Raw genomic sequence first — 25,608 nt, forward strand, 5'->3', positions numbered from 1 at the left:
TGAAAAACAAGATGGCCTCTGCATCGACAAAAGATTCCAGACTAGTACCCCATTCCAATCTCCGGCAGGGGACTGCCAAAGGGGAGTTGACTGTGAGCAAAAGCCTGTGTAACCAACGGAATGATAACGTTCTACGAGCCGGGGGTGGAATGTTAGAAGTGTGAACATGGAAGAAGAGCTAGAAAATTGGAAAAGGGAAATGCTAATGTAACGTTCTTTTATTGAAAAAAACTTTTTAAGATTACGTTGATTGAAGTCTGAACTATGGAATGGATACAAAACTCGAATTGTCGTGTTGTAAGGGCAAGTGATGTGCTTACCCTGTGTTATTGTCAGCAAAACTTTACGATCAATTGAGTAATGCAACCCCCAATACCAATAAAGAAATACAGTCACTGCAAAATACATGCAGCCCCTTAAGCACTGAATCCTAACACCCCGTTTGAAACTAAAAACTTTGGTTCCTGTGCACATAACAAATAAATTAGATTGTCTTACCTCTAATGTAGCAACGGTGGAACGCGATGTTCTGGTACCCTATATATATATATATATATATATATATATATATATATATATATATATGCTCAGCAATGTGCATTGCTGCCTGTAATACGTGAAATACACATGAAATCCATTTGGCTGGTAAACGAGAACATTTTAGAAAATCCAACTTCTTTAAATAATATATGACCTGAACAGGGAGGCGGTACTGATTGCGGTGAATTAATAACACTGAGCTTTTTAGCAAAATTATATTGCAAGTTAAGTCTGACTTTTCAAAAACAATCTAAAAATTGAAGTTACATTACTCACAATTGATTAACAAACAATGAGATTTAAATAGCAGGTATTATCTAACTTCCCTAAAAGATCCTAAATACAAATCATGAAATTACATATTGATCTGTTAATAAATTTTAAAACATTACAAAAGCGAAATTCTAACTTGCCTTTTTATCAAAACGGTTTACGTAAATTCTGGAGTTACTCAACGATTACAAATTATCAGCCAACTCCTCTATACTAACGCGCCGGCAAAAACAGAAATCATAATTATTTAACATGTTTGCTTTTGTTGCATGAAGACTTCTGCTTCCATGTCCAACAATACTGACATACACTATGTGATCAAAAGCATTCGGACACTTGGCTGAAAATGACTTACAAGTTCGTGACGCCCTCCATCGATAATGCTGGAATTCAGTTTGGTGTTGGCCCGCCCTTAGCCTTGATGACAGCTTCCACTCTCGCAGGCGTACGTTCAGTCAGGTGCTGGAAGGATTCTTGGGGAATGGCAGCCCATTCTTCAAGGAGTGCTGCACTGCGGAGAGGTACCGATGTCAGTCTGAGGCCTGGCACGAAGTCGGCGTTCCAAAACATCCCAAAGGTGTTCTGTAGGATTCAGGTCAGGACTGTGTGCAGACCAGTCCATTACAGGGATGTTTTTTGTCGTGTAATCACTCCGACACAGGCCGTGCATTATAAACAGGTGTTCGATCGTGTTGAAAGTTGCAATCGCCATCCCCCAACTGCTCTTCAACAGTGGGAAGCTAGAAGGTTCTTAAAATATCAGTGTAAGATTGTGCTGTGATAGTGCCACACAAAACAACAAGTGGTGCAAGCCCCCTCCATGAAAAACACGACCACACCATAACACCACCGCCTTCGAATTTTACTGTTGGCACTACAAACGCTGGCAGATGGCGTTCACCGGGCATTCGTCATACCCACATCCTGCCATCGGATCGCCACATTGTGTACCGAGATTCGTCACTCCAGACAACATTTGTTTCATTGTTCAATCGTCCACTGTTTAAGCTCCTTACACCAAGCGAGGCATCGTTTGAATTATTCGGCGTGATGTGTGGCGTATGAGCAGCCGCTCGACCATGAAATCTAAGTTTTCTCACCTCCCGGCTAACTATCACAATACTTGCAATGGATCCTTATGCAGTTTGGAATTCCTGTGTGATGGTCTGGATAGATGTCTGCCTATTATACATTACGATCTTCTTCAACTGCCGGCGGTCTCAGTCAGTCAACAGACGAGGTCGGGCTCTGCACTTTTGTGCTGTACGTGTTCCTTCACGTTTCCACTTCACCATTACGTCGGAAACAGTGAACCTAGGGATGTTTAGGAGTGTGGAAATCTCGCGTACAGACGTATGAGACAAGTGACACCCAACCACCTGACCACGTTCCAAGTCCGTGAGTTCCGCGGACAACACCCTTCTGCTCTCGCACAATGTCTAATGACTGTTGAGGTCGCTGATATGGAGTACCTGGAATTAGGTGGCAGCACAATGTACCTAATATGAAAAACGTTTGCTTTTGGGGGTCTCCGGATACTTTTCATCCCATAGTGTACCTGCCTTAATCTAAGTCTTGCTGTCTTTACACAGCGCACCACTAAAACTGCCTACTTCATCGTCTTTCCTTCAGAGACAACTACCTACAACTGTGCGCCAAGTTATCTCTTACTCTAGCACTACTATGAAGCAATATCTCTGTGTCTGCGGACACGCACAGTCAGCGATCCGCATTATCGAGCCCATCAGAGACATTCATCATTTATAGTATGCTACTTTCATTTTAATTTACTAATATTATTATTCTGGTGCCACATACAAGTGTGCCTCAGTATACTCTTTTCACTAAGGCTCGTTCGCATCTCGTGGTCGTGCGGTACCGTTCTCGCTTCTCGAGCCGGGGTTCCCGGGTTAGATTCCCGGCGGGGTCAGGGGTTTTCTCTGCCTCGTGATGACTGGGTGTTGTGTGATGTCCTTAGGTTAGTTAGGTTTAAGTAATTCTACGTTCTAGGGGACTGGTGACCATAGATGTTAAGTCCCATAGTGCTCAGAGCCATTTGTTTTTCACTAAGGATCAATCTAGATATAATGTGGGTCAGTGAAGTGAAATGGAAAGAAGACAAGGATTTCTTACCAGATGAGTATAGGGTAATATCAACAGCAGTAGAAATGGTATAATGGGAGTACGATTTGTTATGAGCAGGAAGGTAGGGCAGAGAGCGAGTTACTGTGAACAGTTGAGTGATATGGTTGTTCTCATCAGAATCTACAGCAAACCAAAAACGGCAACGGTAGTTGAGGTATACACGCCACGTCGCAAGCCGAAGATGATGAAATAGAAAAAGAAAGAATATGGGCTTCGTAGTTGGAATGAGAGAGAAGAAAGACTGTTCTGTAACAGATTTCAGGTAGTAATAGCGAACTTTCTGTTCAATGAGTAACTTAAAAGTAGATATCCTCGGAGTACTGCAGCAACTTAAGTCACATAACAAAAATAAGTCTTCCAATCCACATAGTATACCAATCAGGTTCCTTTCAGGGTATGCTGATGCATTGGCTCCATACTTAACAATCATATACAACGGCTCTCTCGACGAAAGATCCGCACATAAAGACTGGAAAGCGGCACACGTCACACCAATATTCAAGAAGGGTAGTAGGAGTAATCCACTAAATTACAGGGCCATATCATTAACGTCGATATTCAGCAGGATTTTGGAACATATATTGTGTCTGAACATTACGAATTACCTCGAAGAGAACGGTCCATTGACACACAGTCAACACGGATTTAGAAAATATCGTTCTTGTGAAACACAACTAGCTCTTTACTTGCACGAAGTGTTTAGTGCTACTGACAAGAGATTTCCAATGGATATTTCCAGAGGGGTTTTGACTCTGTACCACACAAGCGGCTTTTAGTGAAATTGCTTGCTTATGGAATATCGTCTCAGTTACGTGACTGGATTCGTGATTTCCTGTCAGGGTGGTCACAGTTCGTGTTAACTGATGGTAAACAATAGACTAAAACAGAATTGATTTCTGGAGTTCCCTAAGGTAGTGTTATAGGCCCTCAGCAGTTCTTCATCTATATAACCTACACTCCTGGAAATGGAAAAAAGAACACATTGACACCGGTGTGTCAGACCCACCATACTTGCTCCGGACACTGCGAGAGGGCTGTACAAGCAATGATCACACGCACGGCACAGCGGACACACCAGGAACCGCGGTGTTGGCCGTCGAATGGCGCTAGCTGCGCAGCATTTGTGCACCGCCGCCGTCACTGTCAGCCAGTTTGCCGTGGCATACGGAGCTCCATCGCAGTCTTCAACACTGGTAGCATGCCGCGACAGCGTGGACGTGAACCGTATGTGCAGTTGACGGACTTTGAGCGAGGGCGTATAGTGGGCATGCGGGAGGCCGGGTGGACGTACCGCCGAATTGCTCAACACGTGGGGCGTGAAGTCTCCACAGTACATCGATGTTGTCGCCAGTGGTCGGCGGAAGGTGCACGTGCCCGTCGACCTGGGACCGGACCGCAGCGACGCACGGATGCACGCCAAGACCGTAGGATCCTACGCAGTGCCGTAGGGGACCGCACCGCCACTTCCCAGCAAATTAGGGACACTGTTGCTCCTGGGGTATCGGCGAGGACCATTCGCAACCGTCTCCATGAAGCTGGGCTACGGTCCCGCACACCGTTAGGCCGTCTTCCGCTCACGCCCCAACATCGTGCAGCCCGCCTCCAGTGGTGTCGCGACAGGCGTGAATGGAGGGACGAATGGAGACGTGTCGTCTTCAGCGATGAGAGTCGCTTCTGCCTTGGTGCCAATGATGGTCGTATGCGTGTTTGGCGCCGTGCAGGTGAGCGCCACAATCAGGACTGCATACGACCGAGGCACACAGGGCCAACACCCGGCATCATGGTGTGGGGAGCGATCTCCTACACTGGCCGTACACCACTGGTGATCGTCGAGGGGACACTGAATAGTGCACGGTACATCCAAACCGTCATCGAACCCATCGTTCTACCATTCCTAGACCGGCAAGGGAACTTGCTGTTCCAACAGGACAATGCACGTCCGCATGTATCCCATGCCACCCAACGTGCTCTAGAAGGTGTAAGTCAACTACCCTGGCCAGCAAGATCTCCGGATCTGTCCCCCATTGAGCATGTTTGGGACTGGATGAAGCGTCGTCTCACGCAGTCTGCACGTCCAGCACGAACGCTGGTCCAACTGAGGCGCCAGGTGGAAATGGCATGGCAAGCCGTTCCACAGGACTACATCCAGCATCTCTACGATCGTCTCCATGGGAGAATAGCAGCCTGCATTGCTGCGAAAGGTGGATATACACTGTACTAGTGCCGACATTGTGCATGCTCTGTTGCCTGTGTCTATGTGCCTGTGGTTCTGTCAGTGTGATCATGTGATATATCTGACCCCAGGAATGTGTCAATAAAGTTTCCCCTTCCTGGGACAATGAATTCACGGTGTTCTTATTTCAATTTCCAGGAGTGTATTTAGTTGACAATCTGAGCAGCCGGTTCCAGTTGTTTGCAAATGATGCTGTCGTTTATCGCTTAGTAAAGTCGTCAGAAGAACAAAACGAATTGTAAAACGATTTAGAAACGATGTCTGTATGTTGCAAATACGGGAAATTGACTCTAAATAATGAAAAGTGTGAGGTCATCCACATGAGTGCTAAAAGGAATCTGTTAAACTTCGGTTACACGATCAATGAGTCAAATCTAAAGACTGTAAATTCAACTAAATACCTAGGATCTAAAATTACGCACAACTTAAATTGGAATGAACCCATGGAAATTGTTGTGGGGAAGGCAAACCAAACACTGCGTTTATCACCTACACTACGCTTGTCCGTCCTCTTTTGGAGTACTGCTTCTCAGTCTGGGATTCTTACCAGACAATATTAATGGAGTACATCGAGAAAGCACTAAGAAGAGCAGCAGGTTTTGTATTTCTGCAAAATATGGGAGAGAGTGCCACTGACATGATACGGGATTTAGAGTGCACATCATTAAAACAAAGGCGTTTTTCATTGCGGGGGGATCTTTTCACGAAATTTCAAACACCAACCCTCTCCTCCAAATGCGAAAATATTTTGTTGACGGCGTCCTACATGGTGAGAAACGTTGAGAATAATAAAAGAAGGCAAATCAGAGGTCGCACGGAAACATATAGTTGTTCGTTTTTTCCTTGCACTGTCCGAGATTTTAACAACAGAGGATTATTGCGAAGGTGGTTCGATGACCCTCTGCCAGGAACCAAAGTGTGATTTGCAGAGCATCCATGTAGATGTAGATATAAACATCACACAGAGAAGGAGGTGAAATTGGAAAAGACCGGGTGATGCGGGAAGATTTCAGTTACATTACATCATGGTCAGACAGGGATTCCGAAGTCTGACACTGGATTGTAAGGTGTACCCAGGAGCAGATATACACTCATATCGCAAGGCAGTAGTGATGAAGTGTATTCCGTAAGAGATTAGTCAGGAACAATCAACATGCAAAGAAGAGAGATACAAAAGTACTAAGGAATGACGAGATACGATTGAAGTTGTCACGGCTATAGATACGGCAATAAGGAATAGCTCAGTAGGTAGTTCGGTTGGAGAGGAATGGGCATCTCTAAAAAGGGCAACCACAGATGTTCGAAAGGAAAACATAGGTACAAAGAAGATAACTGCGAAGAAAGCACGGGTAACTGAAGAAATACTTTAGTTGATCGACGAAAGAAGGAAGTACAAAGATGTTCAGAGAAATGCAAGACTGCAGAAATACAGGTAAGTTAGGAATGAAATAAATAGGAAGTGAAGGGAGACTAAGACGAAATGTGAATAAATCTAAATTAAATTATTGTCGGGGGGACTGACTCGGCCTACAAAAAGGTCAAAATAACCGTCGGTGAAATTAAAAGCAATAGTTATAACATTATGAGTGCAGTGGGAATTCCACTGCTAAACGCAGAGGAGAGAGCGGATGCGTGGAAAGAGTGCACTGAAGGCCACTTTTAGGGCGAAGAATTGTCTGATGACGTGATAAAATGAGAAAAAGTAGTCAGTATAGAAGAGATAGGGGATCCAGTGTTAGAATAAAAATTTAGTAGAGCTTTGGGACTTGAGATCGAACAAGGCAGTAGGGTTGGATAATATTCCATCAGATTTTCTAAAATCATTCGGGAAGGTTGCAGCAAAACGACTACTCACGGTGGTGTGTAGAATATATGAGTCTGGCAATATAGCATCTGACTTTCGGAGAAACATCATCCACACAATTCCGAATATTGTAAGAGCCGACAAAGTGCGAGCATTACCACACAGTCAGCTTAATAGCTCATGCATGAAAGTGCTGACAAGAATAATATACAGAAGAATAGAGAAGAATGTTGACGATTTGTTAGATGACGATCAGTTTAGCTTTAGGAAAGGTGAAGGCACCAGAGAGGCGGCTCTGATGTTGCGGTTGATAATGGAAACAAGACTGAAGAAAAATCGAGACACGTTCATAGGATTTGTCACCTGGGAAAAGCGTTCGAAAATGTCAAATGTTTAAAAATGTTCCAAATTCTGGGAGAAATAGGGGTAAGCTGTGAGGAAAGACGGATTATACACAATATGTTCAAGATCCAAGAGAGAACAATAAGAGTGGATGACCAAGAACGAAACGCTCGTATTAAAAAGGGTGTAAGATAGGGACGTGGTCTCTCGCCCCTACTGTTCAATCTATGCGTCGAAGAAGCAATGATGGAAATGAAAGAAGGGTTCAATAGTGGAATAGAAATTCAACGAGAAAGGATGTCAGTGATAAGATGAGCTGATGACATTGATAGCCTCAGTAAAACTGGAGAAGAATTAAAGGGTGTGTTGAATGGAATGAACAGCCTAATGAGTATAGAAAATGGACTGAAAGTAAATCAAAGAAACACGAAAGCAGTGACAAATAGCGGAAATGAGAACAATAAGTGACTTAACATCAGGAATGGTTATCAAGAAGTCGGTGAAGTAAAGGTAATTCTACTAATTAGGCAGCAAAGTAACCAATGTCGGATGGAGCAAGGAGGACATCAAAAGCATACTAGCACTGCCAAAAGGGCATTCCTGGCCAAGAGAAGTCTATTAGTATCAAACACAGGTCTTAATTTGAAGGAATAACTTCTGAGAATGTACATTTGGAGCAGAGCAGTGTATGGTAGTGAAACATTGAATGTAGGGAAAACCGGAAAGAAAGAGAACTGAAGTATGCGAGATTGGTGCTACAGAAGAATGTTGAAAATTAAGTGGAATGGTAAGGTAAGGAATGAGGAGTTCCTCCGGAGAATTAGCGAGGAAAGTAACTAGCACTCCTGAAAGAAAGGATACTGCGGAGGTTCGCAAGAGAGCTTCTGTAAAGTTTGGAAGGTAGGAGACGAGATCCCGGCACAAGTAAAGCTGTGAGGACCGGGCGTGAGTCGTGCTTCGGTAGCTCAGATGGTAGAGCACTTGCCCGCGAAAGGCAAAGGTCCCGAGTTCGAGTCTCGGTTGGTCACACAGTTTTAATCTGCCAGGGTGTTTCTATCAGGCACACTCCGCTGCAGAGTGAAAATCTCATTCTGGAAACATCCCCCAGGCTGTGGCTAAGCCATGTCTCCGCAGTATCCTTTCTTTCAGGAGTGCTAGTTCTGCAAGGTTCGCAGGAGAGCTTCTGTAAAGTTTGGAAGGTAGGAGACGAGATACTGGCAGAAGTAAAGCCGTGAGGGCCGGGCGTGAGTCGTGCTTCGGTAGCTCAGATGGTAGAGCACTTGCCCGCGAAAGGCAATCGTCTCGAGTTCGAGTCTCGGTCGGGCACAGAGTTTTAATCTGCCAGGAAGTTTCATATCAGCGCACACTCCGCTGCAGAGTGAAAATCTCATTCAAATGTTGCTCTGAGATGAAGAGGATGGCACAGGAGGGGATTTCGTGAATGGCCGCGTCAAAGCAGTCAGAAGACTGAAGACTAAAAAAGAAAAAAATCACTAGAATGATTCCCAAGTCGTCTCTTCTTCGTTTAAATACCCTCAGTACCACGTCACGTGTCCGCAACGCCTCGTGGCATTCAGCTTCGCGGTCAGTATAATGTTTTTGTCACTAGTGTATGTAAAGGGGTTGTGAAGTCAGGCCTGATGAGGCAGGACCATTATCTCAAAATGTAACTGAAGTACATGACATAAGTTGGACGTGCTCAAACAGAGCAACAGGGTGCTACGTTTAGAAAACGTAAAAGAAAGATTTAGGCAGACAGAAGATGATTTCACAGTATGTCATTGTAATTTTTATTTTTTTATATTTTGCAATGTATAAAAAATAAATTTCATTGATTTATCATCAATATTAGCATTTTGGCAAGAAATGATTTGTATCTCAGCGACAAACAGACTACCAGACTTCGTAATACCAACCTACTGTGACGGGTTGATACTAAATATTACAGATATCTCTTGTTGAAGTCGGCGTAAGGGCCATTCTTTTAATTTTACGTTCTTCAGTTCTTATGTATTTCACAATTATTTCTTCTTTCTTCAGCAAACACCATTACCGGCCGACGTGAGTTACGGGTTCCACTCTCCTGAGACAACTATTACGGTGACTTAAGGAACAGCGAGCTGCGTTTCACTTCAGTGAGTCGACATTTCATTACTGCCAGTTCCGAGTGGAATCTCAGCCACTGAAGTCTATCTCCAGCGCTCTATCATTCGACAGTTAAAAGACCTTGGTATCAAAACGATGTTGCAGGAGGTATTAGTGTTTCTCAGATCGCGATATCAAACCCCTTTAGGTATGCAGCGATCGCAGTAAGAAATAAGACGTCGGGATGGATGAGAATTCCTACGACTACGACTGTTATTGAAACAGCTAAGACCAAGTGGTAAGAGCCGTACCCTTTCCCTGAAGCTTATGTAAAGTGGCGGGGAAATGTACACTATTCAAGGATATGGAGTAGTTCCAATGCATGCAGAACACACGCCATAGTACTTGGCCGTACAGGTTACGAAATAGTACCTAGTTTATCAACTGCGTAACAGTGAGGTTACACCAAATTTATGGGACTGTAGCGTGTTGTAATTGAACACTGTTTCTATTGGTGTAATAGAGTTTTTCAAACAGCTCAGCAAAAATAACAACGGGCTAAACGGCCAGTGACTTCGGTTATTCCGTCACGTATATTTATCAACACTTTAAAGAAGTAGACTTCTAACCTGGAAGGGGAGGAATGTGGGGACGCAATGGGAACAGATACAGATGGTTTGTAAGATGCAAACTGAGAACAATGAAGGGACAAAGCTGCAAGAATGTGAAACACAAGGTTTGGGAGGAGTAGGGCTTGGGCTAGGGGGTTTGGCGGGTATGGGCTTATTTCTTAAATATCTTACCACAATGCACACTCTACGCCATAAAGAAAAGGGACCATCACAAAGGAATTATCCGAATAGGACGGGAATCGGTAGATGTGATCTACATGCACAGACAAACAAATGATTACAATTTCAGAAAAACTGGATGATTTATTCTAGAGAAAGAGCTTCAGAAACTCAGTAAGTCAATAACTTGTTTACCCAACTCTACCCTAACGCAAGCAGTCATTCGGCTTGCCATTGACTGACTGATCGTCGACGACATTCTGTGCCCTATTTTGTTGCTTATCATGGCAATCCGTTCTGGGCTTACATTTCAGCAAGATAATACCCGTCGACACTCAGTGAGAGTTTCTACTCTTCCTGTTTTCTTGCTTGACAAACTTTATCTTGTCCAGCAAGGTCATCGGATCTCTTCCCAGCTGAGGACGTTCCGTGCATTATGGGCAGAGCCCTCCAACCAGCTCGGTTTTATGACGATCTGAGGCGACAGTTGGACAGAATTTGGCACGATACCCCTCAGGTGGACATCCAACAACTCTGTCAATCAATGCCAAATCGAATAACTGTACTGCTAGCATAAGGGGCAGAGATCGGCCAACGCGTTATTGACTTGCTCAGTTTGTGAAGGTCTTTGTCTTGAATAAATGATCAAGTTTTTCTGAAACTGTAATCATTTGAATAAACAACTTCAACAGAAATACTTTCAACGGTTAAAATCAGAACCAAACAACATTCTGCCCCAGGAATAATTCTCACATAAAACGGTGAGAGCAAAATAATGATGACAACTTATTCTCAATGGATCCAAAGATCCGAATATTCCTAAACAATAAACTTACTCGGCCCCAATGATATTACAACTGGGCACTGATCAAGAAACAAATATCCAAATATCAGCTCGTCATAGCTTTACAAGCGAGTACCTAGAATAACGCTATATAATTAAGACTCGACACTACCACAGAAGGGGATACACTTTACCAGAATCAACCTGCACTGACAACCCAGCCAATGCTAAAGGACAACTAAAGGAAAGCAGCACAATACAGAAAAGCAATTACTGAACAAAAATCTCTGCTGAGCGTAATAATTACAACGCCACTAAAATCATTCTCTCATGCACCACGGCCCCCCATGTGATACATAACTTCATCGAATTTATAACGACTTCGCCTTGTTTGAAAGCATCGCATCAGGTGCCAGCTGACTCCACTACGTTCGGCGTACACCACACGATAATTTACTCTGACGAAACCCGACAGATGAGGGTCACAAAGACGCAACACACGGAGGTCTGCACAGTTTTGCAATAATCAGTTCTCCACTGCTCCTCGTCTCTGGCTTTGGTCTCCCATCTTCTTCACACCAGGAAAAGACACTGTCTATATCGAAGTAGACGACGTGCAGGTACAGCTAGGCCGCGCCCCACACAGACCTTTGTGACTCTGCGAACAAGCTGCCTGGCTTCATGGTTTTCTCAACGTTCCAGTCTCAGTCGATTGCTGGCCGCCAACTACCTCGCTCTGGCACGCCTGCGGGAACTTCCGCGGAAAACTGGAGACAAACCCCTTGACCAACCACTCCGAAAGGTCCCGAGGCCGTTCCACAACTTCTCTCCCGCCGGACAGGGACACAAGACTATGTCCTCTGCCACTTCTTGCTGCTGTCTGTGTCCGGTGGCGATTCCTTGGCCAGCCACGCCGACACGAACGACTGTAGTCAGCGCACTATCAAGTGCTCGAATCCCCCACGTAACTTGTCAACCACTGCCTCAGCCACTCTTGTCGAAGTCGGTGTCGCCTGTTCGTCCCAGTACTGCAGACTGAACTCCGGTGTGTCCTGCCGCCCCAGCGTAACTCGGAGCGGCAACGCTGCTGGTCACAAGCCGCCAGACACGCGAATTTCAGTTTCACAAAACAAACAATAGGAATCGTCAACACTGAGCGTGATTGCTGTTATCATGCTGCAATAATATTATTCTTAATTCGATTTTAATTTCTTGAGAAATAAAGTTCGACTTGTTGAGACAAATATAGATTGGATTATATAAATTTCTTATTCATTATTCTTATTTATAGTTTGAGATATATGAACTTGAAAGTTGGACGTTCATATTTTTTTTAAGTTTGCCATGAGTTGGATATTGATTAAAATCGCTCAAAAGAGGTAAGGTCGCTGGACCTGATGGGATACCAGTTCGATTTTACACAGAGTATGCGAAGGAACTTGCCCCCATTCTTGCAGGGGTGTACCGTAGGTCTCTAGAAGAGCGTAGCATTCCAAAGGATTGGAAAAGGGCACAGGTCATCCCCGTTTTCAAGAACGGACGTCGTACAGATGCGCAGAACTATAGACCTATATCATTAACGTCGATCAGTTGTAGAATTTTGGAACACGTATTATGTTCGAGTATGGCTTTTCTGGAGACTAGAAATCTGCTCTGTAGGAATCAGCATGGGTCTCGAAAAAGACGATCGTGTGAAACCCAGCTCGCCTATTCGTCCACGAGACTCCGAGGGCCATAGACGCGATTTCCCAGGTAGATGCCGTGTTTCTTGACTTCCGCAAGGCGTTCGATACAGTTCCCCACAGTCGATTAATGAACAAAGTACGAGCATTTGGACTATCAGACCAATTGTGTGATTGGATTGAACAGAACGCAGCATGTCATTCTCAATGGAGAGAAGTCTTCCGAAGTAAGAGTGATTTCAGGTGTGCCGCAGGGGAGTGTCGTAGGACCGTTGCTATTCACGATATACATAAATGACCTCGTGGATAACATCGGAAGTTCACTGAGGCTTTTTGCGGATGATGCTGTAGTATATCGAGAGGTTGTAAGAATGGAAAATTGTACTGAAATGCAGGAGGATCTGCAACGCATTGACGCATGGTGCAGGTTTCAGGCTCTGTCTCAGGCTGATACTGATCTTCAGCCGGACATGACTGCTTGACCTGTTCCAGAGGTTGCCCCTCAGTCTGCAAGATCCGGGCGGTCGCAGAGGGTGGACTTACTGGTAGTTGGGAGCTCCAACGTCAGGTTCGTAATGGGGCCCCTTAGGGATATGGCAGCAAGAGAGGGGAAGAAAACCAATGTGCACTCTGTGTGAATACCGGGGGGAGTCATTCCAGATGTGGAAAGGGTCTTTCCGGATGCCATGAAGGGTACAGGGTGCACCTACCTGCAGGTCGTCGCTCATGTCGGCACGAATGATGTGTGTCGCTATGGATCGGAGGAAATCCTCTCTGGCTTCCGGCGGCTATCTGATTTGGTGAAGACTGCCAGTCTCGCTAGCAGGATGAAAGTAGAGCTCACCATATGCAGCATCGTCGACAGGACTGACCGCGGACCTTTGGTACAGAGCCGAGTGGAGGGTCTGAATCAGAGGCTGAGACGGTTCTGCGACCATGTGGGCTGCAGATTCCTCGACTTGCGCCATAGGGTGGTGGTGTTTCGGGATCCACTGGATAGGTCAGGAGTCCACTACACGCAGCAAACGGCTACACGGGTAGCAGGGGTTGTGTGGCGTGGACTGGGCGGTTTTTTAGGTTAGATGGCCTCGGGCAAGTATAGAAAGGGCAGCAGCCTCAAAGGGTGCGGGGCAAAGTCAGGATATGCGGGGGCCAAGCAGCAATCGGTATTGTAATTGTAAACTGTCGAAGCTGCATTGGTAAAGTACCGGAACTTCAAGCGCTGATAGAAAGCACCGAAGCTGAAATCGTTATCGGTACAGAAAGCTGGCTGAAGCCAGAGATAAAATCTGCTGAATATTTTACAAAGACACAGACGGTGTTTAGAAAGGATAGATTGCATGTAACTGGTGGTGGCGTGTTTGTCGCTGTTAGTAGTAGTTTATCCTGTAGTGAAGTAGAAGTGGATAGTTCATGTGAATTATTATGGGTGGAGGTTACACTCAACAACCGAGCTACGTTAATAGTTGGCTCCTTTTACCGACCTCCCGACTCTGAAGCAATAGTGGCAGAACAACTGAGAGAAAATTTGGAATACATTTCACATAAATTTTCTCAGCATGTTATAGTCCTAGGTGGAGATTTCAATTTACCAGATATAGACTGGGACACTCAAATGTTTAGGACGGGTGGTATGGACAGAGCATAGAGTGACATTATACTGAGTGCACTATCCGAAAATTACCTCGAGCAATTAAGGGGCTCCGGAACGCCCTATACTTGCAATGTTAAAATAACGCTTATAAATTACATCTTTCCTCACAAAGTATTTGAGGTAGGAAGTTGAACTTTTTACAGATAATTTATTGGAATATGAGCTACAACTTAACATAGGGATTTTACAAAATTTTAGTTCAGTTATTAAAGATGATTTTTTTTCAATTGTGATGAAAATTCACAACATTTTTTCGCAATTTTTTATTTATATATTCAAAAATATACAGTTTTTTTGGAAAAAGGCTGTGTTAAATTATGCAGAAGGTGTTGTGTAACATTTACTGAAAGTTTGAAAGAAATATGTTTGGAAGATCCTTAGAAAACATGTAATTAGTATGAGAAAATAAAAGTTTTGGGAATCGAGCGACAAAGATTGGATTAACTTTTTAGTGCATTCCAGGTCCATAGGATAGATTATCTTCATCCTCTGCAAACTCCTCCTTCAGCTTCCTCTTGTTCCTCCTCCTGTTTACTCTTGCTTGTATTTCTAGACTCTTTACAGCCCTGTCTGCAGCCCGAAGGAGTTCCTTGTCTAAAGCAAGCATCGCTCGTTGTTGTGTTCGTAGATTTTGCTACCATTTTCTTCAGTTGCAGTTACTGCAACACTGTTCCAAAAGGTGGTCATGTATGAACACTTATCACATTTCAGTTGTATTTCACTAGCAAGTTCCAGACCAACTTCACTACAATGAATACATCTTACACAGTTTGAAAAAATTCCTTTGAGTACCGACGTATCAAATATTTCATTCACATCCCATTCGCCCATAAAACATTCATAGTTTTCACTCATTGAACCAAGCTTCTTCTGTGAAGTATTATCTTTCCCACTTTGACTGCTATGGGCAGGTGTACTTGAGAGGTTAGGTTCACTCACTTGGTTATCGTCTTTATTGTCTACAGTAATAACACATACCTTTGGCTTTCCAACATTTCTCCTTTTCTTAAAAGCCTTCAGAGGATTCCTAATAACTTTACTTTTACTCATTATTATACTTCAACAAAACAGAGACTCAAGAAACAGAATTAATTACGAATATTTTCGAGATGACGACAGAGTAAATAAACATGAAACAATCGACAATCACACCAGCGATATATATTGAACCATCACAGGTTAGCCACAACACATACTTTATCTCACATCACTAAAATGTACCTGATGAACACGGACGTTAATAATAACACCATTTGACTGCAGTTTAACAGCGCCACAGTGGGTCACGCCCATGTAGAACATATTTCAAAAAAAAATTAAAAATAGTTGTAATCTTCGGAATTGAATAAATTATATATCTATTAAAAGGTAATAGTCTGCAGATTCAGAAAACGCAAAAAAGTAAAAATTGAACTTTTCATGATTTTGAGCCTTTCCGGAGCCCCTTAAACAGAGAACCGACTCGTGGAGATAACATCTTGGACCTACTGATAACAAACAGACCCGAACTTTTCGACTCTGTAAGTGCAGAACAGGGAATCAGTGATCACAAGGCCGTTGCAGCATCCCTGAATATGGAAGTTAATAGGAATATTAAAAAAGGGAGGAAGGTTTATCTGTTTAGCAAGAGTAATAGAAGGCATATTTCAGACTACCTAACAGATCAAAACGAAAATTTCTGTTCCGACACTGACAATGTTGAGTGTTTATGGAAAAAGTTCAAGGCAATCGTAAAATGCGTTTTAGACAGGTACGTGCCGAGTAAAACTGTGAGGGACGGGAAAAACCCACCGTGGTTCAACAACAAAGTTAGGAAACTACTGCGAAAGCAAAGAGAGCTTCACTCCAAGTGTAAACGCAGCCAAAACCTCTCAGACAAACAGAAGCTAAACGATGTCAAAATTAGCGTAAGGAGGGCTATGCGTGAAGCGTTCAGTGAATTCGAAAGTAAAATTCTATGTACCGACTTGACAGAAAATCCTAGGAAGTTCTGGTCCTACGTTAAATCAGTAAGTGGCTCGAAACAGCATATCCAGTCACTCCGGGATGATGATGGCATTGAAACAGAGGATGACACGCGTAAAGCTGAAATACTAAACACCTTTTTCCAAAGCTGTTTCACAGAGGAAGACCGCACTGCAGTTCCTTCTCTAAATCCTCGCACAAACGAAAAAATGGCTGACATCGAAATAAGTGTCCAAGGAATAGAAAAGCAACTGGAATCACTCAACAGAAGAAAGTCCACTGGACGTGACGGGATACCAATTCGATTCTACACAGAGTACGCGAAAGAACTTGCCCCCTTCTAACAGCCGTGTATCGCAAGTCTCTAGAGGAACGGAAGGTTCCAAATGATTGGAAAAGAGCACAGGTAGTCCCAGTCTTCAAGAAGGGTCGTCGAGCAGATGCGCAAAACTATAGACCTATATCTCTGACGTCGATCTGTTGTAGAATTTTAGAACATGTTTTTTGCTCGCGTATCATGTCGTTTTTGGAAACCCAGAATCTACTGTGTAGGAATCAGCATGGATTCCGTAAACAGCGATCGTATGAAACCCAACTCACTTTATTTGTTCATGAGACCCAGAAAATATTAGATACAGGCTCCCAGGTGGATGCTATTTTCCTTGACTTCCGGAAGGCGTTCGATACAGTTCCGCACTGTCGCCTGATAAAGAAAGTAAGAGCCTACGGAATATCAGACCAGCCGTGTGGCTGGATTGAAGAGTTTTTAGCAAACAGAACACAGCATGTTGTTATCAATGGGGAGACGTCTACAGACGTTAAAGTAACCTCTGGCGTGCCACAGGGGAGTGTTATGGGACCATTGCTTTTCACAATATATATAAATGACCTAGTAGATAATGTCGGAAGTTCTATTCGGGTTTTCGCGGATGATGCTGTAGTATACAGAGAAGTTGCGGCATTAGATAATTGTAGAAGTTCTGCAGCGGATAGGCACTTGGTGCAGGGAGTGGCAACTGACCCTTAACATAGACAAATATAATGTATTGCGAATACATAGAAAGAAGGATCCTTTATTGTATGATTGTATGATAGCGGAACAAACACTGGTAGCAGTTACTTCTGTAAAATATCTGGGAGTATGCGTGCGGAACGATTTTAAGTGGAATGATCATATAAAATTAATTGTTGGTAAGGCGGGTGCCAGGTTGAGATTCATTGGGAGAGTCCTTAGAAAATGTAGTCCATCAACAAAGGAGGTGGCTTACAAAACACTCGTTCGACCTATACTTGAGTGTTGCTCATCAGTGTGGGATCCGTACCAGATCGGGTTGACGGAGGAGATAGAGATGATCCAAAGAAGAGCGGCGCGTTTCGTCACAGGGTTATTTGGTAACCGTGATAGCGTTACGGAGATGTTAGCAAACTCAAGTGGCAGACTCTGCAAGAGAGGCGCTCTGCATCGCGGTGTAGCTTGCTCGCCAGGTTTCGAGGGGATGCGTTTCTGGATGAGGTATCGAATATATTGCTTCCCCCTACTTATACCTCCCGAGGAGATCACAAATGTGATTCGAGCGCGTACGGAGGCTTTCAGACAGTCGTTCTTCCCGCACACCGTACGCGACTGGAACAGAAAAAGGGGGTAATGACCGTGGCACGTAAAGTACCCTCCGCCTCACACCGTTGGGTGGCTTGCGGAGTATAAATGTAGATGTAGATGTAGAATGGCAATTGAATTTCAATGTACACAAGTGTAAAGTGCTGCGAATACATAGAAAGAAAGATCCTTCATCATTTAGCTACAATATAGCAGGTCAGCAACTGGAAGCAGTTAATTCCATAAATTATGTGGGAGTAGGCATTAGGAGTGATTTAAAATGGAATGATCGTATGAAGTTGATCGTCGGTAAAGAAGATGCCAGCCTGAGATGAAGAATCCTAAGGAAATGCAATCCGAAAACGAAGGAAGTAGGTTACATTACACTTATTCGCCCACTACTTGAATATCGCTCATCAATGTGGGATCCGTACCAGATAGGGTTGATAGAAGAGACAGAGAAGATCCAACGGAGAGCAGCGCGCTTCGTTACAGGATCATTTAGTAATCGCGAAAGCGTTAAGGAGATGATAGATAAACTCCAGTGGAAGACTCTACAGGAGAGGCGCTCAGTAGCTCGGTACGGGCTTTTGTTGAAGTTTCGAAAACTTACCTTCACCGAGGAGTCAAGCTGTATATTGCTCCCTCCTACGTATACCTCGCGAAGAGACTATGAGGATAAAATCAGAGAGATTAGAGCCCACACAGAGGCATACCGACAATCTTTCTTTCCACGAACAATACGAGATTGGAATAGAAGGGAGAAGCGATAGAGGTACTCAAAGTGCCCTCCGCCACACACCGTCAGGTGGCTTGCGGAGTATGGATGTAGATGTAGATGTAGCTGACTCTGCTGTTGCGCGCATACACAAACGCTGAGTCTGAGATACTATTATCGCGAGCGAACTGTTCTTGGCCGTAGTCGGACGCAGCATGGAGAGAAGCCAAACGTCAGGAAATGTCGCATCCAGCCCTGATCGTGCTAGTGGCGCCAGAGGAAATTTTGATATTAATCGAGGTTTCCTGATAATTTGCCTTTTTGCTGCACTTAGGTGTTGCTTGCTTGCTCACTGGAGGCATTTTGTCAGATTTGGGTATGCATTCTTACTTAGTTATCTTTGGCGTGGTCCTTAGTGACCATATGCCTGCTCCACACTCCTCCTCCATCGTTCCCGGTTGCGAGCCTCCTGCCACCACTCGCCCACTGCTAGTCCCATGTCCTCGGTGTCCTTGTCAATATTGTCTTTCCAACTTGTCCGCGGTCGTCCCGGTACCTCCTTCCAGCTACAGTTCCCAGAAACACATCATGGAGTATCCTCCCTTCATTCATCCTTGCCACGTGTCCAGCCCAGGTCAACCTTCTTCTTCTTATTCTTTTTATAATGTCAGGCTTTGCGTAAAGCTCTTTTAATTCTTGTTTTTTTTTCGAATTCTCTATTCCTCTGTTTGTGAATCTGTCACAGGACCATATAATATTCGGAGGATTTTTCGTTCGAAAACAAGTAGTTTCTCTTCATCTGTTCTCCTAAAGTGAGGCTTTCACAACCGTACATAACCACTGGCACAATCATACTTTGGTAGAGCCTGATCTTAAAACTTATTGACAGGGATCTTTTCTTTAGCACATCCTGAAGGCTAAAGTATGCTCTGTTGCCTCTGATTACTGCAGTAACTACCAAGGTATTTGAAAGTATCTGACCTTTTGAAACGGAGACTGTCCACCGTGAGCGGGTCCCCATCTCTCGCTGAGTCACTCAGGACATGTATTCTTTCTTATCTTTATTGACTTGCAGGTCTGCCCTACTGGAAATCTTGCAGTACGAGCCTGCCATTCTTCTGAGCTCTTCTACCACTGATTAGGATTATATTATCCGCGTATGCCAGTCGAGTCATTGACATGTTGTATAGGGGTATTCCGATGGGGTCAGTTTTCATAAATTCCCGTTTTTTTTTTTTTTTTTTTTTTTTTTTTGTTTTTTTTTTGGAATAATATAGGGGAGAGGGCGTCTCCATGTCTGAGGCAGGTTCGAACTTAGAATTGTTCAGATAAGCCGGTACTTGTCTGCACTTTACAGAATGTTTGTTCTACACACATTGGCACCAGGAGGATTGTTTTAGGTGGAAACTGAAATTCCTTTATTACTGTGATTATAGTCCCCCTGTGTACGCTGTCATAGGCTTTTTTAAGTCAATGAAGAGCATGTGCATGTCTGTATCATATTCCCAGCATTTCTCCGTTGTTTGACGTTGGGTAAGTAGGTGGTCCAATGTTGATCTGTTGCGTCTAAACCCACATTAGTAGTCTCCTACAGATTCTTCAGCAAATGGTAGTATCCTACTTAGGAGGCATTGTACTTTATAGCTGATGTCTAGCAGAGATATTCCCCTATAATTGTCACATACCAGGGAGTCATTCTTTTCCAGTAATGGACAGTTGATGGCCATTTTCCAATCTTCTGGGACACTTTCTTGCTCCCAGACCTTCCGTATGAGACTTGTCATGGTTCTTACAAGGTCAGGTCCTACATTTTTCTGAGCTTTGCAACAATTTGGTCTTCTCCGGCCGCTTTGTTGTTTTTTTTCATTTTTTGATTATTTTTGTAATTTCATATTCAGCGGGAGTAGTCACTTCTGTGTCCACAGTTCTGTGGGGTCTTCGCAATTTAGGACCTGGGTGAAATATTCTGCCCATCTTTGCTCCATCTCTTTTCCATTCACTAGTATTCTTCCCTTTTCATCTTTAATCAACTGTTCTTTCTTTACATACTTTTTGGTAAATTTCTTCACGTTTTGATTTATTTGTCTAGTCCTGTGGTGAGTGAGATCCTCCTCCGCCTCGTTAAGTATCTCATTGTAATATTTCCTTTTTCCCTGTCTAAGAACTGTTGATGTTTCTTTCATTATTCGAGTAAAGTTCTCTTTTAGTTGTTTATTGTTCATGTTTTATAACCACTCCTTTCTAGCTCTCCTTCTTTCCTCAATTTTTCTTTCGCATATCTGGCTGAATCACACTCGGTTAGGTTTTTTCCGTTTTCCAACAACTTTTGCGGCTGCTTCATTCAGGGTGGTTTTGATTTTTGTCCAGTCTTCATTTATGTTGTCGTGACCAGACTCCGTTTGCTCCACATTTGTTATCTTCCCAGCTAATTTTGTCACAACCTGTTCCTTCCTTTCTGGCTCCTTTAACATATTTACGTTACAGATTACACTTTTGGTCATTGTCTTGGTCACTTGCTTAAATTTTACTGTCATTTTAGCTATTACTAGTAGATGATCAGTGCCACAGTCTGCTCCTCTGTATGACCTTGTGTCCTTGATGCATTTGAAAAACGTTCTTGGGTACATACATGATCTGTCTGGTTCACAGTTTGGCCATCAGGTGATATCCATGTCCCCTTAGGAATATTTTTATAGGACAACTTGGTACTAGATATGCATAAGTTGTGATCTGTAGCGAATGTAATCAAACGGCTACCATTGTCATTAGCTTTTTTTATGTTAACTGACATTTCCAATGACAGGCTTGTAAGTTGTCTTTCAACCTACCTTAGCATTGAAGTCCCACAGTATTATTTTGATACTATGGTTTGGGAGTGAGTCATATGTGAGACTCAGTTGACTATAGAATTCTTCTTTCATGAGTTCATCTTTCTCTTCAAAAGGATCACGTGCATTTAGAAAGGTCACACTATGCTTTGTCCATCAATTCTTATGTATGAAATTCTGTTATTTATGGATTTGAATTCTTTTACCAAGTTAAGCAGTGTGCTACTAACATAAAAGCCTGTTCCAAATTCTCGGTGGTCACCACAATCCACACGTAGAATACTTGCTGTACTTGTTCTCACAGACCCTGTTCCTGGCCATCTGATTTCTTGCAGTGCTACAATTTGTAGTGTGTATATTTCTAGTTGGCTGACTAGAATTTGCATGCTTCCCGGCCTGAACAAACTTCTTACATTCCATGTTCCAAATCTTAAGTCCGATTTTCGCTTCCGAGTTCTGTTCCAATTAAGACAGTCCTGTTTCCGACGCACGGGTAGAATATCCTGACCAGATCTTGTTTTCAATGAGAGGGGGTAGCCATCTGCACAACCCCAACCTGAAGGACTAGAGACCTTGTATTTGGGGGTCTAGTTCTAGGAACATTGCCTTCTCTGTGGGTCAGTGACATGACCTAGCCACGCTAGTTTTGATCCACCCCGGGTATTTTATTTTCCCGGTACCTGGTGAGTGTTCCCCTATCCGCCACCTGGTGTGGCGCCCGATGGGGGACTAGCAACCCCACACGGGTGGGTATGAATACATTGAAAGTAATGTTCGTATCTTTGTTGTTACCAGATATGTGACTAGGGATTAAGGACGTTGTAGAATAATCAAAGATTTTGCTAATCAAACTGTCCAAGGGAAAGAAAGGTCTGAGTGTGAATCGTCAGTTTTCAGAATATATCAAAGTAAAAGTTTTTATTGATTCCTTTCATTTTTACATCGCTTAAGGCTTGTAGACTAAACCCCTAATGATAATTTAACTTCTACAAAAAAAGAGCAGGTGTTGCATCATTAGTTTATAATTATTTTTTATGAAAAAGTTTCAAGCAGAGTGTCGAAACATCATGGAAAGGTTTGTCCCACTCGAAGATATGGCGTGTATGTCACCCAATGCTGAGAGTGGGTACGGTGTGTGGTATGAGTGTAGACACAGTATCAGATCTGTTTTTTACAACCAGATGTGAACATGTCCGCACGTCGCGAGTTAACCAACTCTGAACCTGCGATGGAGATCTCTGTAAACATTATGGACGATGTTTCCGAAGACAGCTGTGTCTAGGGTGCGTGTTCAGTACTGTGGATACAGGGTCTCCATGGACTTAAATCGATGCACAGATCTACCACGAGTCTTTGGCGAACGAACGTCACGCCACCTCCGCAGAGCAGTAAGGGGTGATCCACACTCGACTGTCAGTCAGATGGCTGTACATGTGAATGTTGGATTCAGCCGTTCCAGGACTGTACGGAGACAAACGCACCATTCATTCTTCAGTGGCCCATGACTGACATCATATCTAGTGCCTTGAGTCCTGGCCATTTGCCATTTAGCTGCAAAATATGTTTGTATAGTATCTCCCATTATTTCCGATGCACGAAATAGCAGCGCATTTCAAATCTCTCATGAATTGCAATGTGGGACTGTTCGTGCCGCCACATGAATACAGAGGTAAGAGCAGGAGGCAGATCACACCTCTGATTTCCGAATACACAACTCGGTCAGGAGCAGAAGTTGTTATTGTCGGTAAGGTGATGAGTCGCGGCTCGTGAAATAGAAAATGTTCAAATGTGTGTGAAAGCTAATGGGACTTAACTGCTAAGGTCATCAGTCCCTAAGCTTACACACTACTTAACCTAAATTATCCTAAGGACAAACACACACACCCATACCCGAGGGAGAACTCGAACCCCCGCCGGGAGCAGCAGCACAGTACATGACTGCAGCGTCGAGACCGTTCGGCTAATCCCGCGCGGCGCGAAATACACCGTTACAGGCCTTCCCATGGCGCCACTACTCGTGATGTACGCCTTAACATTATCCTACTCCTATGTATATAAAAATGTTCGATAATCCACTGTACACTGCATGGCGATGGATACACTGCAAGAATATTATCCCTTTTTTTTCCTATTCCGTTCACATAATGAGTAAGGGAAAGAAATATTGTCTAGATGTCTCTGCACGCGCCCTGGTCTCTCGAATGTTTCTCTCGTAATCCCTACGCTAGGTTTGGTTACACAGTCGTTTTCAGATAATAGCTCTCTAAATTTTTGTAACACTGTTACGTGAGAACTACGTCGACTTTTTTCTAAGGATTTCACGTTGAAGTTACCCATGCATTTTGTAAAACTGTCATGTGGTATGTGCCGCCCTATTACGATACTAATAACACCTTTCTGGATTTATCCGATTTCTGTTATCATGCCTGCTTCATAAACAAACACTCTGACTGTCTTCCTGCCCTGGCCCTGATATTACGAGATCGCTCCACTGCCTATCGCTTCTTTGTGTAAGTCATAAATATTTATACGATATGATTGGTCAAGATGTTCAGTAATCTTGTAATCAGACACTATACTGTTCTCTCTCTTTGTCATAGGCATTATCTTACATTCATCCTCATTTAAAGAGACCTACCTTTCATTACACCAATTGAAATTTTTGTCCAATTATCTTTGAAACTGGCTACGATCGTTCAAAGACGATAATTTGCTGTACACAACGGCACCCTCACCGAAAGATCTTATAGTACTGCTGATCACATCTGATATATTCTTTATTTACAGGGTGACAATGATTGAACTACATGAAAAAAGCAAATTATTTACGAACTACGGCGTGCATACACTTTATTCAGAATGTTGTTGTTGTTGTGGTTTGATGCAGCTCTCCATGCTACTCTATCCTCTGCAAGCTTCTCCATCCCCCTGTACCTACTGCAACCTACATCCTTCTGAATCTGCTTAGTGTATTCATCTCTTGGTCTCCCTCTACGATTTTTGCCCTCCACGCTGCCCTCCAATACTAAATTGGTGATCCCTTGATGCCTCAGAACATGTCCTACCAACCGATCCCTTCTTCTGGTAAATTTGTGCCACAAACTTCTCTTCTCCCGAATCCTATTCAATACTTCCTCATTAGTTATGTGATCTACCCATCTAATCTTCAGCATTCTTCTGTAGCACCACATTTCGAAAGCTTCTATTCTCTTCTTGTCCAAACTATTTATCGTCCATGTTTCACTCGATACAAATACTTTCAGAAATGACTTCCTGACACTTAAACCTATACTCGATGTTAACAAATTTCTCTTCTTCAGAAACGCTTTCCTTGCCATTGCCAGTCTACATTTTATATCCTCTCTACTTCGACCATCATCAGTGATTTTGCTCCCCAAATAGCAAAACTCCTTTACTACTTTAAGTGTCTCATTTCCTAATCTAATTCCCTCAGCATCACCCGACTTAATTCGACTACATTCCATTATCCTCGTTTTGCTTTTGTTGATGTTCCTCTTATATTCTCCTTTCAAGACGCTATCCATTCCGATCAACTGCTCTTCCAAGTCCTTTGCTGTCTCTGACAGAATTACAATGTCATCGGCGAACCTCAAAGTTTTTATTTCTTCTCCATGGATTTTAATACCTACTCCGAATTTTTCTTTTGTTTCCTTTACTGCTTGCTCAATATAAAGATTGAATAACATCGGGGAGTGGCTACAACCCTGTGTCACTCCCTTCCGCTACCACTGCTTCCCTTTCATGCCCCACGACTCTTATAATTGCCATCTGGTTTCTGTACAAATTGTAAATAGCCTTTCGCTCCCTGTATTTTACCCCTCCCACCTTCAGAATTTGAAAGAGAGTATTCCAGTCAACATTGTCAAAAGCTTTCTCTAAGTCTACAAATGCTAGAAACGTAGGTTTGCCTTTCCTTAATCTTTCTTCTAAGATATGTCGTCAGGTCAGAATTGCCTCACGTGTTCCAATATTTCTACGGAATCCAAACTGATCTTCCCCGAGGTCGGCTTCTACCAGTTTTTCCATACGTCTGTGAAGAATTCGCGTTAGCATTTTGCAGCTGTGACTTATTAAACTGATAGTTCGGTAATTTTCACATCTGTCAACACCTGCTTTCTTTGGGATTGGGATTATTATATTCTTCTT

This window comes from Schistocerca americana, chromosome 6 (genome assembly GCF_021461395.2).
Source record: "Schistocerca americana isolate TAMUIC-IGC-003095 chromosome 6, iqSchAmer2.1, whole genome shotgun sequence".
Lineage (NCBI taxonomy): Eukaryota > Metazoa > Arthropoda > Insecta > Orthoptera > Acrididae > Schistocerca > Schistocerca americana.